Here is a 15,141-nt window from a genome sequence, read left to right on the forward strand (position 1 = left end):
CTGCACAGTTTTCTTTTGTGTCTCTGTTAATTTTCTCCCTGTTGGAGAAAAGGATAACACTGATGCTTACTGAGGTTGATGCCTTTGCAAATTTATGTTTTCTAACCTCTAGTAATTTCTCCCCTCTCACAGGTGCTATTTGATAGACTAGGGATTGACAGACTTTTTCTGTAAAGGGCCAGATGGTAAATATTTTAGGCGTTTGGGACCACATACAATCTGTATCACATATTCTTCTTTTTTTCCTTGCTGACTCCTTTTTTTTTTTTTTTTGGCCTCGTGGCTTGTGGGATCTTAGTTCCCTGACTGTGGATCCAACCCGGGCCCATGGCAGTGAAAGCGCCGAGTCTTAACCACTGGACCACCAGGGAATTCCCTCCTTGCTGACTCTTTAAAGATGTGAAAACCATTCTTAGCATGAATGTTTGGCCCATGGGCCTTAGTTTGATCACCCTAGACATAGACCATCACAACTTTGTTCAAGCAATCTTCCCCTCTCTCTCATTTTTACCAGAAGACCTTACTTCTTACTTCTTCATTGAAAAAAAGAGGCTTGAACTTTGTCAGCTTCTTGCTCCCTATATATCCCATGTAAAAGCCTATCTAGATCTTCAGTTATTTGTCTACCCTTCATTCTGTGTCAAGTGAAGGTTGTATACATATGCTTTCACTTAAGCTTAAACCTACTATGCGGATTCCTGTTTCATCCTCTTCCAAGTTCATTTATACCTTATTCCATTTTGCGCTCATATATATTATCTTCCCTTGTTCTTCTAACTGTATTCTATCAATATGTGCATATTTGCTACTTATCCTGCTGTTTTGAATTTTATATTTATGATATCTTAAAATGTTGATTTTTAAGGAAAAAATCCGAACCACTGGAATAGTTTATCTTAGGTACTTTTAGTTGAATTTAAATTGCAAATATAAAAAAATTGCTTTTAAACTGTAATAAAGTATATAGATATAAGGTATTTTTAGGATAATCATTTCTGAGTTGATTTTGGCCATGTTTTTCTTCATTTTGTAAATTAATAGCTCCTCCCCCATCCCCCCCCTTGACAACATAATAAGACTAATGAATTAGAACATCTCAGGCAAAAATGTTCTGTCATGGGTAGGGATATAGTTCTCTAAAAAGCAAAACATCAAGTACAGAATTTTTTTTAAAGTAAAAAAATTTTGAAATCAGACTAGATCTAGGCACATTGTGTTGCAAGCATCATCTCACAAATCTGCCAACGCATGTCCTTTCTGAGATTCAACACAGCTGCTGTCCCCACCAGTCTCTCTTCTCTCCTCTTCTTGGTAGTGGCTTGCATTGGTGTTTCTGGTTTATGGTAGGGAAAGAAAACATACAGAAGAATCCCTTCCTCATTTTTCTTATGATACTACGGGTTTTAAAAAAGCTATAATGTGAGTTAATTAGCAGTGACTTCTGGATCATTCTCATCCTAAGAAACATGAAGGGCATTAGGTGTTTTAAATATAGATGAGTCCATTTATATAAAAAAATAAACCTTAAAGAATAAGATTACTTGTAAAGAATAAAGACACATTTAAAAACTACATGTTCTTACAACAATTTGTTCTATTCTCTTTTCTGTAACACAGTTATTCCTCCCCCGCTCCCCACACAACAGATTTGTAATGTAAGAATAGAATCGTGGTTCAGCCTGCAACTCCCAGAGGTAAAACACACAGTACTAGACTTCCATCTGTAGATTTTACTTTTCAAATTTCATGTCATTTTCTGAGTTAAATTCAAATTTGAAATTATCTTAAGCTTTCAAGGACTGTATTTATGTTAGGTTGTTGTCTTAAGTGGCTACCTCATGGAGTAGTTATTTATACTCTGTATTAAGACTTTATATTTGTTAGATGCAGTTATTCATTGATTAATCTTTTTCAGTCATATATACTACAATTTGGCAATGCTTTTTGTCTTTTGAATTTTAATTCCTTGCTTTTGTCTTATTTGATTATTTTTATAATGGTCTTCTACTCTTGAATTTTCCTGTCACTCCCTCTCTTTTTTTAAAAAAAAAAATTTATTTATTTATTTATTTTTGGCTGCATTGGGTCTTCATTGCTGCGCACGGGCTTTCTCTAGTTGTGGCGAGCAGGGGCTACTCTTTGTTGCGGTGGCTTCTCTTGTTGTGGAGCATGGGCTCTAGGCACGCGGGCTCAGTAGTTGTGGTTCGCGGGCTCTGGAGCTCAGGCTCAGTAATTGTGGTACAAGGGCTTAGTTGCTCCGCGGCATGTGGGATCTTCCCAGAACAGGGCTCAAACCTGTGTCCCCTGCATTGGCAGGTGGATTCTTAACCACTGTGCCACCAGGAAGTACTCCCCCCCCCGCCTCTTTTTGCTGGATATACAATAGCAGTGTTTATGAGCATTTTATCTATTTGAGTAAATTTCTAAAATTTGCTTTAAGTTGGATGTTTTAGATATGTAAATATAACTCAGAGTTATTAAAAATTGAAGAAAAGTGTTGAGTGACCTGAGAGGATTCATAATACAGTAATTTAATATTTGTAAATGCATGTTTGACATTACACTTGGATTTGAGAGTATTTGAGCCTAGAATAAAGAAACATAAATTTATTGGTATCATAATAGATGTGTCAGATATTTAAATCGGTTGAGTCACAGATGAGCTCTTACACTAGTAGAATCAAAATTTATGCTGTGCTGTTACGTTCTTTTTTTGAACATCACATGTTCATTATATGACTTGTGTTACCTGGGGAAATTGCTCCGTGAAAACATTAGATGACTTAACACTTCAGGTTTTAAATGTTTTTCACTTGTCTTGGAAGATTCCTTGACTTACGCTGATTTGTTTATTTATTGAGACAGGTGTATGAAACACACGTTGTAGTTGCTGATGTTCAGGGAGTCATTTAGTTAATACATGAGCCTGGCCCTGCCCAACTACCCGCTCTCATTCTGCTTAGTTCTTTATATTTGTCTGATTTTCATTAATGATGTTGTATGTAGTAACTTTCTTAAGAGTCATATTTAAAAACTAGGGAATTGTTAAAGTTTTTATCATTTATATCTTTTGAATGTACTATATTAATATGAGAGGTTTTACTCTTGTACTTTCAGCTGTAATTCTTACTCTTAGGTTGTTCAGGAGGTTATTTTATATATTTTTAATAAATTTTATTTATTTATTTATTTTTGGCTGCGTTGGGTCTTCGTTGCTGCGCATGGGCTTTCTCTAGCTGCAGCGAGTGGGGGCTACTCGTCGTTGTGGTGCGTGGGCTTCTCATTGCGGTGGCTTCTCTTGTTGCAGAGCACGGGCTCTAGGCATGCAGGCTTCAGTAGTTGTGGCTCGCAGGCTCTAGAGCGCAGGCTCAGTAGTTGTGGCGCATGGGCTTAGTTGCTCCGCAGCATGTGGGATCTTCCCGGACCAGGGCTCGAACCCATGTCCCCTGCATTGGCAACCATATTCTTAATCACTGCACCACCAGGGAAGGCCCAGGAGGTTATTTTAAATAATATCAAGGGGCTTCAAGGGGCTTCCCTGGTGGCGCAGTGGTTGAGAATCTGCCTGCTAATGCAGGGGACACGGGTTCGAGCCCTGGTCTGGGAAGATCCCACATGCCGCGGAGCAACTGGGCCCGTGAGCCACAATTGCTGAGCCTGCGCGTTTGGAACCTGTGCTTCGCAACGGGAGAGGCCGCGATAGTGAGAGGCGCATGGCGATGAAGAGTGGCCCCCGCTCGCCGCAACTAGAGAAAGCCCTCGCACGGAAACGAAGACCCAACACAGCCATAAATAAATAAATAATTTTAAAAAATAAATAAATAAATAAATAATATCAAAATCACCATAGGAAAGTCTGATCACTCAGTTAGTCATTTAACAAATATTATTTAGTACATTCTGTGTGTCAGATAGTACATAAAGTGCTAGGGAAACTGATAAATAACAAGTTTGTAGTTTAGTAAGAGAGACAGACAAATAAATACACCGTGGCAGTATAGAGTAAGTGCAGTGCTAAAAGTCAAGTATGAGGTGCTGGGAGTCATAAGAGGGGCAGTAATCTAGAGGGAGATGATGAGAGAAAGTTTTCCAGAGGAAGTAGATAGGCTGAGGTATGAATGATATTCAGGTATTAGCCAGATCAAGGGAATGGGTACTGGTCCAGATTGGTGAAAGTATACCAGACAAAAGAGACAGCCTTTCCTAGAAGAAGTTAGAGGAAGAGAAGACAAAGGAAGAGGACAGGGAAGTTGTGAGAGATAAGGCCAGATAGTAAATGGTCATGCAAGCCATGAATTTGAACTTTTACAGGGGAGCAATGATGACTCCAGTAAAGGCCTTTGAGTAAGAGAATAGCATGATCAGACTTGGATTTTTGATGGCAATGTCAAATGGATTAGAAGGTAGGTTGGGAGTGTAATCAGAGACAAGGAAACCTAGTATATTAGGCAGGAGTTGATGGTAGTAAGAATTATTGGAGTATTGAGGATGGAACAAAGTAGTAGGATCCATTTTAAGGAGATATAGAAGCATTGAGATTTGGTGGGAGGAGTAGGGCTATCTTGACAAGTTAGTTGGGTAGTAGGGCTACTCAGTGTGTTATGACTCTTGGTTTTGTGAGGGGTGATTTTAAGTGTACATTAGGACATATTGAATTTGAGGTGCTTGTCGGACACCCAAGTGTAGGTATCTAATAGGGAACCATGTATGTGGATTTGAAGCCCAGGAGAAGAAAAGGGGCACAAGATACAGATCTGAAAGTTATTTCCACATATAGATGGTGATTGAATATGAAGAAGTATGGAGCTGGATCCCCCAAAGGGAGTGGAAGTAGGACTAACCCCTGAGAAATTATAATATGTAAGGGGTTGATATAGGAAGAGAAGACCACAGAGGAAACAGAGGCCATAGCTGGAGAGTGGGAGGGTATGCTATGATGGAAGAAAAGAAAAGATAGAGTTTTATGTATGTATGTATATATATATATGTATGTATTTATTATTTTTTTGGCCATGCCGCATGACTTGTGGGATCTTAGTTTCCCAACCAGGGATTGAACATCGGCCCTTCGCCGTGAGCATGCAGAGTCCTAACCATTGGACTGCCAGGGAATTCCCAACATAGGGTTTTTTTTTAAATAAATCTATTTACTTTATTTATTTATTTTTGGCTACGTTGGGTCTCCGTTGCTGCACGCAGGCCCTCCCTAGCTGTGGCGAGCGGGGGCCACTCTTCACTGTGGTGCATGGGCTTCTCGTTGCGGTGGCTTCTCTTGTTGCAGAGCATGGGCTCTAGGTGTGCGGGCTTCAGTAATTGTGGCACACGGGCTCAGTAGTTATGGCTCATGGGCTCTAGAGCTCAGGCTCAGTAGTTGTGGTGCACGGGCTTAGTTGCTCCACAGCATGTGGGATTATCCTGGACCAGGGCTTGAACCCGTGTCCCCTGCATTGGCAGGCGGATTCTTAACCACTGCACCACCAAGGAAGCCCCCAAGATAGAGTTGTTTTTTTTTTTTAATTTATTTATGGCTGTGTTGGGTCTTCATTTCTGTGCGAGAGCTTTCTCTAGTTGTGGCAAGCGGGGGCCACTCACTATCACGGCCTCTCTTGTTGCGGAGCACAGGCTCCAGATGCGCAGGCTCAGTAATTGTGGCTCACGGGCCCAGTTGCTCCGCGGCATGTGACATCCTCCCAGACCAGGGCTCGAACCCGTGCCCCCTGCATTGGCAGGCAGATTCTCAACCACTGCGCCACCAGGGAAGCCCCCAAGATAGAGTTTTAATGCTAGAAGTAGTCAATGTTGTTAGATGTTGTCGAGACCTCAAATAAGAGAAGGTTGAAAAGTGTCCTTAGGATTTAGCCCAGAAGTAGTAGCTGATGACACCTTTGCGAGCACAGGCACTGAGATCAAGGGAACACTGGTGTAAGCCTAACTTCGATATGACCCTTCCAATGGAGAAGTAATTTCAGTTGTCAAGTGCAGTTATAAAGCATTTCATGATTTTGGGGAGCGCTGTCGGAATAAAATAAATTTGTGGAAAATTATTTTTGAAAACTTTAGAATAAAAATCTGATTCTTGAAATGCTTGAATTCAAACCTTTATAAAAGAGAAAGAGAAATAGGTGTCATAAATATCGTTTAGATTTGAAATAACTGGGGTTTAATATAACTCTACCAATTACTAGGGCTTTCATTTTGTAGATAATATATGATTATTGACAAAATTTAGTTAAATAATATATGAAAAAGTGTTTAGCATAATGTCTGACCAGGTGTATATGTGTGTATATAAATATATGATATATTGAACACCTTATATGTAATGATATATACTGGTTAATAATTTCAGGGCACTTTATCTCTGTTACCTGCTGTGTAATAAATTAGCTAAAAGTTTAAAACAAGAAACAGTTATTAAATTACACTGTTTCTGGGGATGTGGTAGGCAGAATAATAGCCCCCTAAAGACATTCATGTTGTATTTCCCAAAACCTGTGAATACATTGCATTACGTAGTAAAAGAGACTTTGCAAATTTGAGTAAGATTATGAACCTTGGAATGGGAAGATTATCCTGGATTATCTGGATGCGCTCAGTTTAATACACGAGCCCTTAAAAGTGAAGAACCTTTCCCAGCTGGAGTCAGAAGAGATTCTAAACCATCCGTGTCCTGCTTATTCCTTTTTCAGAGACCAGATGCCTAGTCCTTGAAATTGTGCAAAATTTCCTTTCCTTACCTACCGGATATCACATTTACTCAGTTCATGGGTCATAGTTTGGTATAGAAGGAAAGAATCTTATTAAATTAATATAACTAACTGTAGGCTTATAATTTTGAGGCGTATTTTGAGTTTTTAAAAGTTCACTTATTTTACTAAATAAATCCCTGATTGATGGAATTCAAAGTGTTTTAATGAGTGAATAACTTTGGGCAGTGGGGGAGATTTTTCAGCATTAGTCATTAAAATTTAGCACATATGGTTTAAGTAAATGCCAGAAGAAATGCAAGTAATACTCTGTGAAAATTCAGAAGATAAATTATTTACAGTTTGGGAGAGCAGAAAAGATGTGTGTAGTTAACACTAAAGACAGGATTTTACTGGGAATTTGGAAATTGCGAAGGTGCAAGCATTTAGGGTTAGAGGGGAGTAGTTACTATTGTAGTTTGGCTAAAATGTAAGCTCTAGATTACTGGTTAAATATAGTGGATTGAATGTGGACCTTTATTTCTGCCTCCTTAAAATTCACTAAAATGACAGTAAAGGACTAAAAAGTATAAACTCACAAGGACAAAGAATGCAAAAAGAGATGTAGTAGATGAGAGAATAAAGAATTTTGGAATATGAAAAGCAGATAGGTGAGGGGCAATTGAATTATTAAAGTGTGTAAGGTGGAAACGTAAATAACCTGCAAAGGGTGAAGCCAGGGAGAAGCATGTCAACCCACGGAATTCTGACAGGCTCAGAATTAGAAGCGTCATACCTCGAAGCTGGAGTGAGGGATGGGACTAAAAAGAAGGGGGTATGCTGAATTTCATGTAAGCTGTCCCTTAGAACTTTGAGGAGAGCAGTTTGGTGTTGGAAAATAGGTGCACTGACTGGTAATATTCTCTTTATTAACAACTAAACACTCCCTAAGATCCATTCATATGGTCATTTGGAGGTTAACAGGACGGATCAGGAAGAACTGTGAAATAGATGGTTGTTGTAAATCTAGGGAAGATAGAAGAAAATGAGGTAGCATTCTGGCACTCTTTAGTTCCCTGTGGGTAAATCTTTTCTCCTCCTTAATGGAAAAGCCCTCTTAGTTTTAGCCCTGGGTTTTCTCTTCTCACCAGAATCTGCTTTGAATGAAGTGTTTGCATGGTGAGTCTCCTCTCTAATTGTGTGGTATAAGACTGTAATCTTGTTAAAGCAGTTCTTGGCTCATCTGTCATGATAATGGCTACAAATATATTTCTGTCACTTTGTGTGTGTGTGTGTGTGTGTGTGTGTGTGTGTGTGTGTGTATGTGTCTACTTAATAAGGGAAACTTTGTTTTTTTTTCTTTCTTTTTTTTTGGGTGGGGGGGCTGTGTTGGGTCTTCGTTACTGCCCATGGGCTTTTCTCTAGTTGCGGTGAGCAGGGGCTACTCTTCTTTGCGGTGCGCAGGCTTCTCATTGCGGTGGCTTCTCTTGTTGTGGAGCACGGGCTCTCGGAGCATGGGCTTCAGTAGTTGTGGCGCACGGGCTCCAGTAGTTGTGGTGCACGGGCTCGGTAGTTGTGGCTTGCGGGCTCTAGAGCACAGGCTCAGTAGTTGTGGGGCATGGGCTTAGTTGCTCCGTGGCATGTGGGATCTTCCTGGACCAGGGCTCGAAACCATGTCCCCTGCATTGGCAGGTGGACTCTTAACCACTGTGCCACCAGAGAAGTCCCAAAACTTCTATTTTCTTCCTACTTTTCTACCCCGTTTTCCTCCCTGCTTCATACTGAGGATATGCATACACGTACTCCTCTTTGTTTCTTTTAAAGAAAGGAAGAAGAAGGAAGAGCTAAAACTAATCTGTCTTGTAGCTGCCAGAAGTTTTAATTCTTTTACTGATTTCTGTGGAAGAGTTCAGAATTAAGACTTACCAGAATTAATTAATTCAAACAATTATTTATTGAAGTTCTCCTTTGTCTTAGATATTGCCCTAAGCACTAGGGATGCCACAGCCAAATTTTTGCTCTCAAGGAGATTACAAGAATGTTGTATGGGGCAGTTTGATAAGTAAATACATATGTGGTGCTATTTACTGATGTGGAGAATACTGAGGAGTAGGTTTATGGGTAAAATAATAATTCATTTTAGACATATTAAATTTAGAATGCCTTTTAGCTACCCAAGAGGAGATGATTTGAGTCAGGGAATTCATGGGGGAGATTGGGGCTGAGAATATAAATTTGGTATCAATAGTGTGTGGATGGTAATGACCCTAGAAACTGAGCTCTTTCCCAGTGAGAGCAGAGGCCTCTTTTCTTGTTCCCTCATCCATAGTCTCTCTCCCCTTTGCACTTCACTTTATCAGACTTAGACCGCTGCTCTCTTCCTCCCCGTCTCCCTCCTCTTTCTGCTCCTCTTCCTCCCCCCCTTCCCATCTCTTCCTTGTTTCCAGCCTATTTCATTTTGAATTCATTTTGGCCCAGAACTTCCTCTTTTGCTCAGTTTTTCAGATTCTGGTAAAGTACAGCCCATTCTGACTATACTCTCATCCATGCTCCTGTGCCTCATAATTTCCAGTCTATTACCACCATGGTGATTTAATCAATGCCTGCGTTCAGAATGGCATTTTCTCTGGTCTCACCACTATAAGCCTCTGTAAGCCTCAATTTTCTGGAAACCTTGTGGGTAAAGGAAAGGAACAACGTTCTGCCTGTGTTGGAGGACTTACTCATGGATACTTGATAACCCGGAAAACTCTGTTCTTGGGGTAGAAATCTTGGAAACCGTGACTTTGAGAGGGGAGTGAGAGGGAGAATAGTGAGGCATCTAGCAATGTTTAAAAAGGACATAGCGTGAGGGGAAAGTGGAGTTTGAGGACTGAGATTTTAATTCAGTGTTAGAAAAATCAGTTAATTACATTGACAATTTAAATGACAAAACATTCTATATAGATGGAGAAAAACTATTCAGTATATTCACATCTTTTTAAAATAAAAACTTATGGTAGCAAGAAATAGTAAGGGGGCTTCCCTGGTGGCGCAGTGGTTGAGAATCTGCCTGCCAATGCAGGGGACACGAGTTCGAGCCCTGGTCTGGGAAGATCCCACATGCCACGGAGCAACTGGACCCGTGAGCCACAATTACTGAGCCTGCGCATCTGGAGCCTGTGCTCCGCAACAAGAGAGGCCGCGATGGTGAGAGGCCCGCGCACCGCGATGAAGAGTGGTCCCCACTTGCCGCAACTAGAGAAAGCCCTCGCACAGAAACGAAGACTCAACACAGTCATAAATAAATAAATAAATAAATAAAAGAACGTGAGTTTCTTAAAAAAAAAAAAAAAGAAATAGTAAGGGACATCCTTAATCTGATTAGGAATATCTATAAAACAAATGGGAGGACAGCCAGGTTTTGGTTGGAATAAGAAGGTATAAATTTGTTTTCTTCATACAGTTTGTGACTCACTAATCTAAATTGTATTTCCTCTTACGGTATTTTTTTTTAAGTACTTAAATAATAGTTATAATTATTTAAATAATAGTTATAATTATTTATAAGTACCTTGTATCAACACTTTGTTTAGCTGTGGATAACATAAACCCTGCCATACCATGGCTTAAAAGTAACAGATGCAGGGCTTCCCTGGTGGCACAGTGGTTGAGAATCTGGTTGCCAATGCAGCGGACACGGGTTCGAGCCCTGGTCCGGGAAGATCCCACATGCCGCGGAGCAACTAAGCCTGTGCGCCACAACTACTGAGCCTGTGCTCTAGATCCTGTGAGCCACACCTGCTGAAGCCCGTGTGCCTAGAGCCAGTGCTCCGCAACAAGAGAAGCCACTGCAACGAGAAACCCACACAACTAGAGAAAGCGCCCCCGCTCGCCGCAACTAGAGAAAGCCCGCATGCAGCAACGAAGACCCAACGCAGCCATAAATTAAAAAAAATACTACATTAAAGTAATAAAATATTTTTTTAAAAAAGTAACAGATGCATCTTTCTCATGTAGTAGTTCAGGGGTAGTGTAAAGGATCTATGGATAATGTCAAGGAACCAAGTTTCTTCTCTTTTTCTACTTCACCATTCTTATTTTTATCCTTAGGGCCTCAATAAGATTATTGCACCTCCAAAGCAGAAATAGAGACACAGATGTAGAGAACGGACATACAGATACCAGAGAGGGGGGAAGGCGGGATGGGATGAATTGGGAGATTGGGATTGACATGCATACACTACTATGTATAAAATAGATTACTAATGAGAACCTACTGTATAGCACAGGGAACTCTACTCAGTGCTCTGTGGTGACCTAAATGGGAAGGAAATCCAAAAAAGAGGGAATGTATGTATACGTATAGCTGATCCACTTTGTTGTACAGCAGAAACTAACACAACATTGTAAAGCAACTCTACTCCAGTAAAAGTTAATTTGAAAAGAAAAAGATGAATGCACCTCCAAATATCACATCTAGGTTCCAGGTAGGAAAAGAAGTCCACAAAGGAAGAGGTGTTATCTATCTGAGGAAATAAAACTCTCTCCGAATTCCTCTGGGTAACTCAACTGCCCTGAACAAAATTGCAGTTCTGTTAGTAATGAAGAAGGGAAAAGTGGATATTGGTTTGGCAACTTGCAGTGACTGCAGTTAACAAATACTTAGTATACTACTGTTATGGGAAAGCAGGAATTGTTTCTATGAGGAATATCTGATTCTGTTGTTGCTAAAAAAAAAAAAAAAGTGTATTAGGATACATATTAAAATGTGGCTTTTAACCTAATAAATAATAGATTAATACAAAATAAATAAAAGTAAATAAATATGCATGTAAAATCATGTTAAAATCTTACAGTTCCTATCTCAACAGTGAGATCTAGAGGAGCAACTGTCACACAGTGGCTATTCAGTAATAATTGTCCAGCAAAAGGGAAGACATATTCAGTTCTGTTCAGGCACCAGCATTTTTGATCTCTAAGGTAGAAAATATCACATAAGCAAGAATAAAAGTTACAATAGTCTTTTGTTTAAGATACCCAAACCTTAGGTTTCAGCTAGCTGTTTTAAAATAAGTGACACTACAGGCTGTGTGCACATATCCTAATACAGTAGATTAATGTCAAGCAGGGGCTAGATATTCACATTTTTGGAGCAGAGTGGGTAGAGGAAAAGGAATATGGTAAAAGTAAAGGAGGAAATTTATTGCCATGCGGCAATAAATCCCTTTGCTTCCGATGTTTAATAAAATTTCTGATTATAATAACTTGTATTTGTATAAAACATTAACATGGCATGGAGGTTTTTTTTGGTGGTGATAACAATGTTCTAAATTAGATTGTGGTGTTGTACACCTCTAAATATGTATATATATTTGATATATATTCTCCTATTTCTCTCTATTCTCCATATATACATACAGTTTACATGGGTGAATTTGATGGTATGTGAAATATATCTCAATAAATAGGAAAAACAAAAACAAAAATGCCTAAGAGATTATTTTATAAAATCATCTGGAAACCATGCCATTATTATACTCATTCTTTAAATTAGAGGAATCATTAAAATATTTTGGTTTTTGAATTTTCTCTTCCTTTTATAATGGGTAACAACTTGTATACATAGTTTATGTGATATGATCATGGTTTAATGTATCATCTAGTCACCCAGAATTCCCTGGGACTATTTGAGGGCTAATTCAGGACTTTTGTAATTAGAAGCTTTCCACTCATTCAAAGCTATCACTTTCATACTGTGCTTACCAGAGCTCTAGCAAAGATCCTAGTTTACTTAATCCCTTTGAGAGTTTAACTAAAATGTGGTAGTTCCATAAAAATCCTGTGTAGTAAAATCTGTATTTGTATTTTTAAATATATAGCTAGTATATTTTAGGTAAAATTTTGAGCAGTACTCTTAATAATATTCTAGTACTTAGTATCTTTCATTGTTCAATTGGTTTTTCATGCATAGTTCTTGCATATTTTCTTGTAATGTGGAGCAGATGGATAAGAAATGCTAATGGTGGAATTGACATCATGATATCCATTTTATTTAGCAAAAAGTATCTGATTCCTGTGCTTTAAGCCTAAATAGTTTTCTGTTCGATTCTACTACTTTTTACAAGTATAATTCATTCATTGTGAAAATTGTATTCAGTAGCTCAAGAGCTCTTAAGCTAAGAGAATACGGGAACTTGCTGGTAATGGGCCAGTGAATGTTGTATAGAAGATTAAATGGCTCATCCTGCAGCTGCTCTGCTTGTGGAACCTTCAATGATTTCAATTCTCAATTAACTCTTTTGGTCTATAACTTCAGGCCTAAATTGGGGGTTGATTAGAGATGGAAAAAAGTGAATCTATTGGAGAGAAGATGTATTAGTTTCCTAGGGCTACTCAAACAAATTACCACGAACCGAGTGACTTAAAACAACAGAAAATTATTCTCTCACAGTTCTGGAGGCTAAAAGTCTGAAGTCAAGGCTCTTGGCAGGGCCACACTGTCTCTGAAGGTTCTAGGGGAAGAATCCTTCCTTGCCTTTTCTAGTTTTTGGTTGGTGCTGGAGATCCTTTGTGTTCCTTGGTTTATAAATGTGTCATTTCAATCTTGGCCTCTGTCTTCACATGGCCTTCTTCCCTGTGGGTCTCCATCTTTACATGGCATTCTCCTTTCTGTGTCTGTGTTTAAATTCCCCTCATTTTATAAGGAGTCCAGTCATTGGAGTAGGGCCCATCCTAATCCCGTGTGACCTTATCTTAACTTGATTACATCTGCAAAGAACCTATTTCCAAATAAGGTCACAATTACGGGTACTGGGGGCTAAGGCTTTAACATTTTGTGGGACACAATTTAATCTATAATAGAAGAGGGTGTGTGTGTGTGTGTGTGTGTTTTAGTATACTTAACTGTCAAGTTGTGAAATAATTTGTGGCTGCAGTGTTTTCACAGGGAGTTAACATGAAGTGAACTTGATTAAGAGCAATGAAAGACAAGAAAGAGAAGCAATTATCAACTTTGGGCCATTGTCAACTTTGATGTATAGGAAAAGCCAAGCCTTAACTCTGATATCTATCTCCTCTTTTGAAGCCCCTGGTAGTTTGGACTCCTCCATTATTCTCCATTCCTCTCTACCCTCAACCTCTCAGTTGGTCTATGTATACATAGCCTTGCTTTTGGAGAGAGGTCTTCAAGTGTTTATGGTCAGAATAGATGAAGCGCTTTAAGAACAGAGGAACTAATTTTTGTGACCAGGTTGTCAGGTAGGCCCTTCATGACCTCACTGCAAAACTCAAAACCCATATAACAAGTAGTAGTTAGAGATCACTTCGATATTTTTCTGGGTCTGTAACCGCTGCCAGATTCTTTAAGTACTTCAGCTTTCACCAGCACTCCAGTTCCTAACTGGAGATCTCCGTATCAGTCATGATTCCTTGTTGAGCCTAACTGAATCTACTTCTGCTATTTTAAGCAGAAAGGAATAATTAGAAGATTTTAGAGAGTGTATGAAGAGAACAAAGCTTTAGAGGGTCAGAGAATCAAACTTTGATGTTGAAAAACCAGACAGTTGAAATATTCTGCCACACTACAGGACTGTTCTATCCATACCACCATTTGTGTCACTTCCCAAATCCTGCCCTAGAAACCTAATAATTGTGAACTTGGGCAAGATAATTAACTGCTCTGTGCCTCAGTTCTCTTGTCTGTAAAGTGGAATAGATGAAAATACCTAACTAAAGGGTTGTATTAAATGAGTATTATACAGGTTCTTATAACAGTGTCTGGACACCTGGTATATTAGTTTGCTAGGGCTGCTGTAACAAAGTTCTAAGAATTGGGTGACTTAAACAACAGAAATTTATTGTCTCACAGTTCTGGAGAGAGAAACTTTTCCCTTCTTTCCTTTTAGGTTCTTTGGCTGGTCTAATAATTAAATTGGCATAGAACAGATTTACAGGAGAAAACCAAATTTAATTTCATATGTAAGGGAACCCCAAAGGTAAGAGGCTCTCAGACAGTCAGGCAGTCGAAGGTTATATGCCATTCTGAGCTAAGGAGAAGAGAGTAGGGTCTAGGACTTCACAAGAGGAAGGCAATTCACAGGAAGATGGGAAGAGCATATGTTTGCTAAGCAAATGTTTGCCACGCCATGCATGTAAGCCTTTCTGATGTAAAAAGTTATGTCTGGTATTAGCTCTCTTCCTGGTACAGATTTTCTACCTAAATTCTTTGAGGCACTTAAGGGAGAGGGTAAAATAAACTCTTCCCTAGTCTGTTAGGCTTTGATCCCCTTCAGCTTAAAATAATCCACATGCCTAGTGGCACATTTTGGGGTCACGTGTTCTGCTCCCTCTCAAGTCCAAAATCAAGGTGTTGGTAGGGTTCATTTCTTTTGAGGACTTTGAGGGAAGAATCTTATGTGCCTCTCCCCTGCTTATGGTGGCTTGTGGCAATCCTTAGTGTTCTTTGGCTTGTGGA

The 15,141-nt window shown here is 39.3% G+C and overlaps 1 protein-coding gene and 1 long non-coding RNA gene across 3 annotated transcripts in view; one reads left to right on the forward strand and one right to left on the reverse strand.

Annotated features, from left to right (window-relative positions):
• The window catches only part of COG5 (component of oligomeric golgi complex 5), a 284,645-nt gene that overhangs the window by 95,873 nt on the left and 173,631 nt on the right, over nucleotides 1-15,141 (forward strand). The window lies entirely within an intron of this gene.
• Nucleotides 3,827-11,952, reverse strand: LOC309632414. Its single transcript, XR_014246903.1, has 2 exons — nucleotides 10,037-11,952; nucleotides 3,827-9,706 (listed from the first exon to the last, which is right to left on the reverse strand). It is a non-coding gene; the product is annotated as an uncharacterized lncRNA (long non-coding RNA).

The sequence above is a fragment of the Balaenoptera borealis genome (assembly GCF_965194805.1).
Source record: "Balaenoptera borealis genome assembly, chromosome: 7".
In the NCBI taxonomy this organism is placed as follows: Eukaryota; Metazoa; Chordata; class Mammalia; order Artiodactyla; family Balaenopteridae; genus Balaenoptera; species Balaenoptera borealis.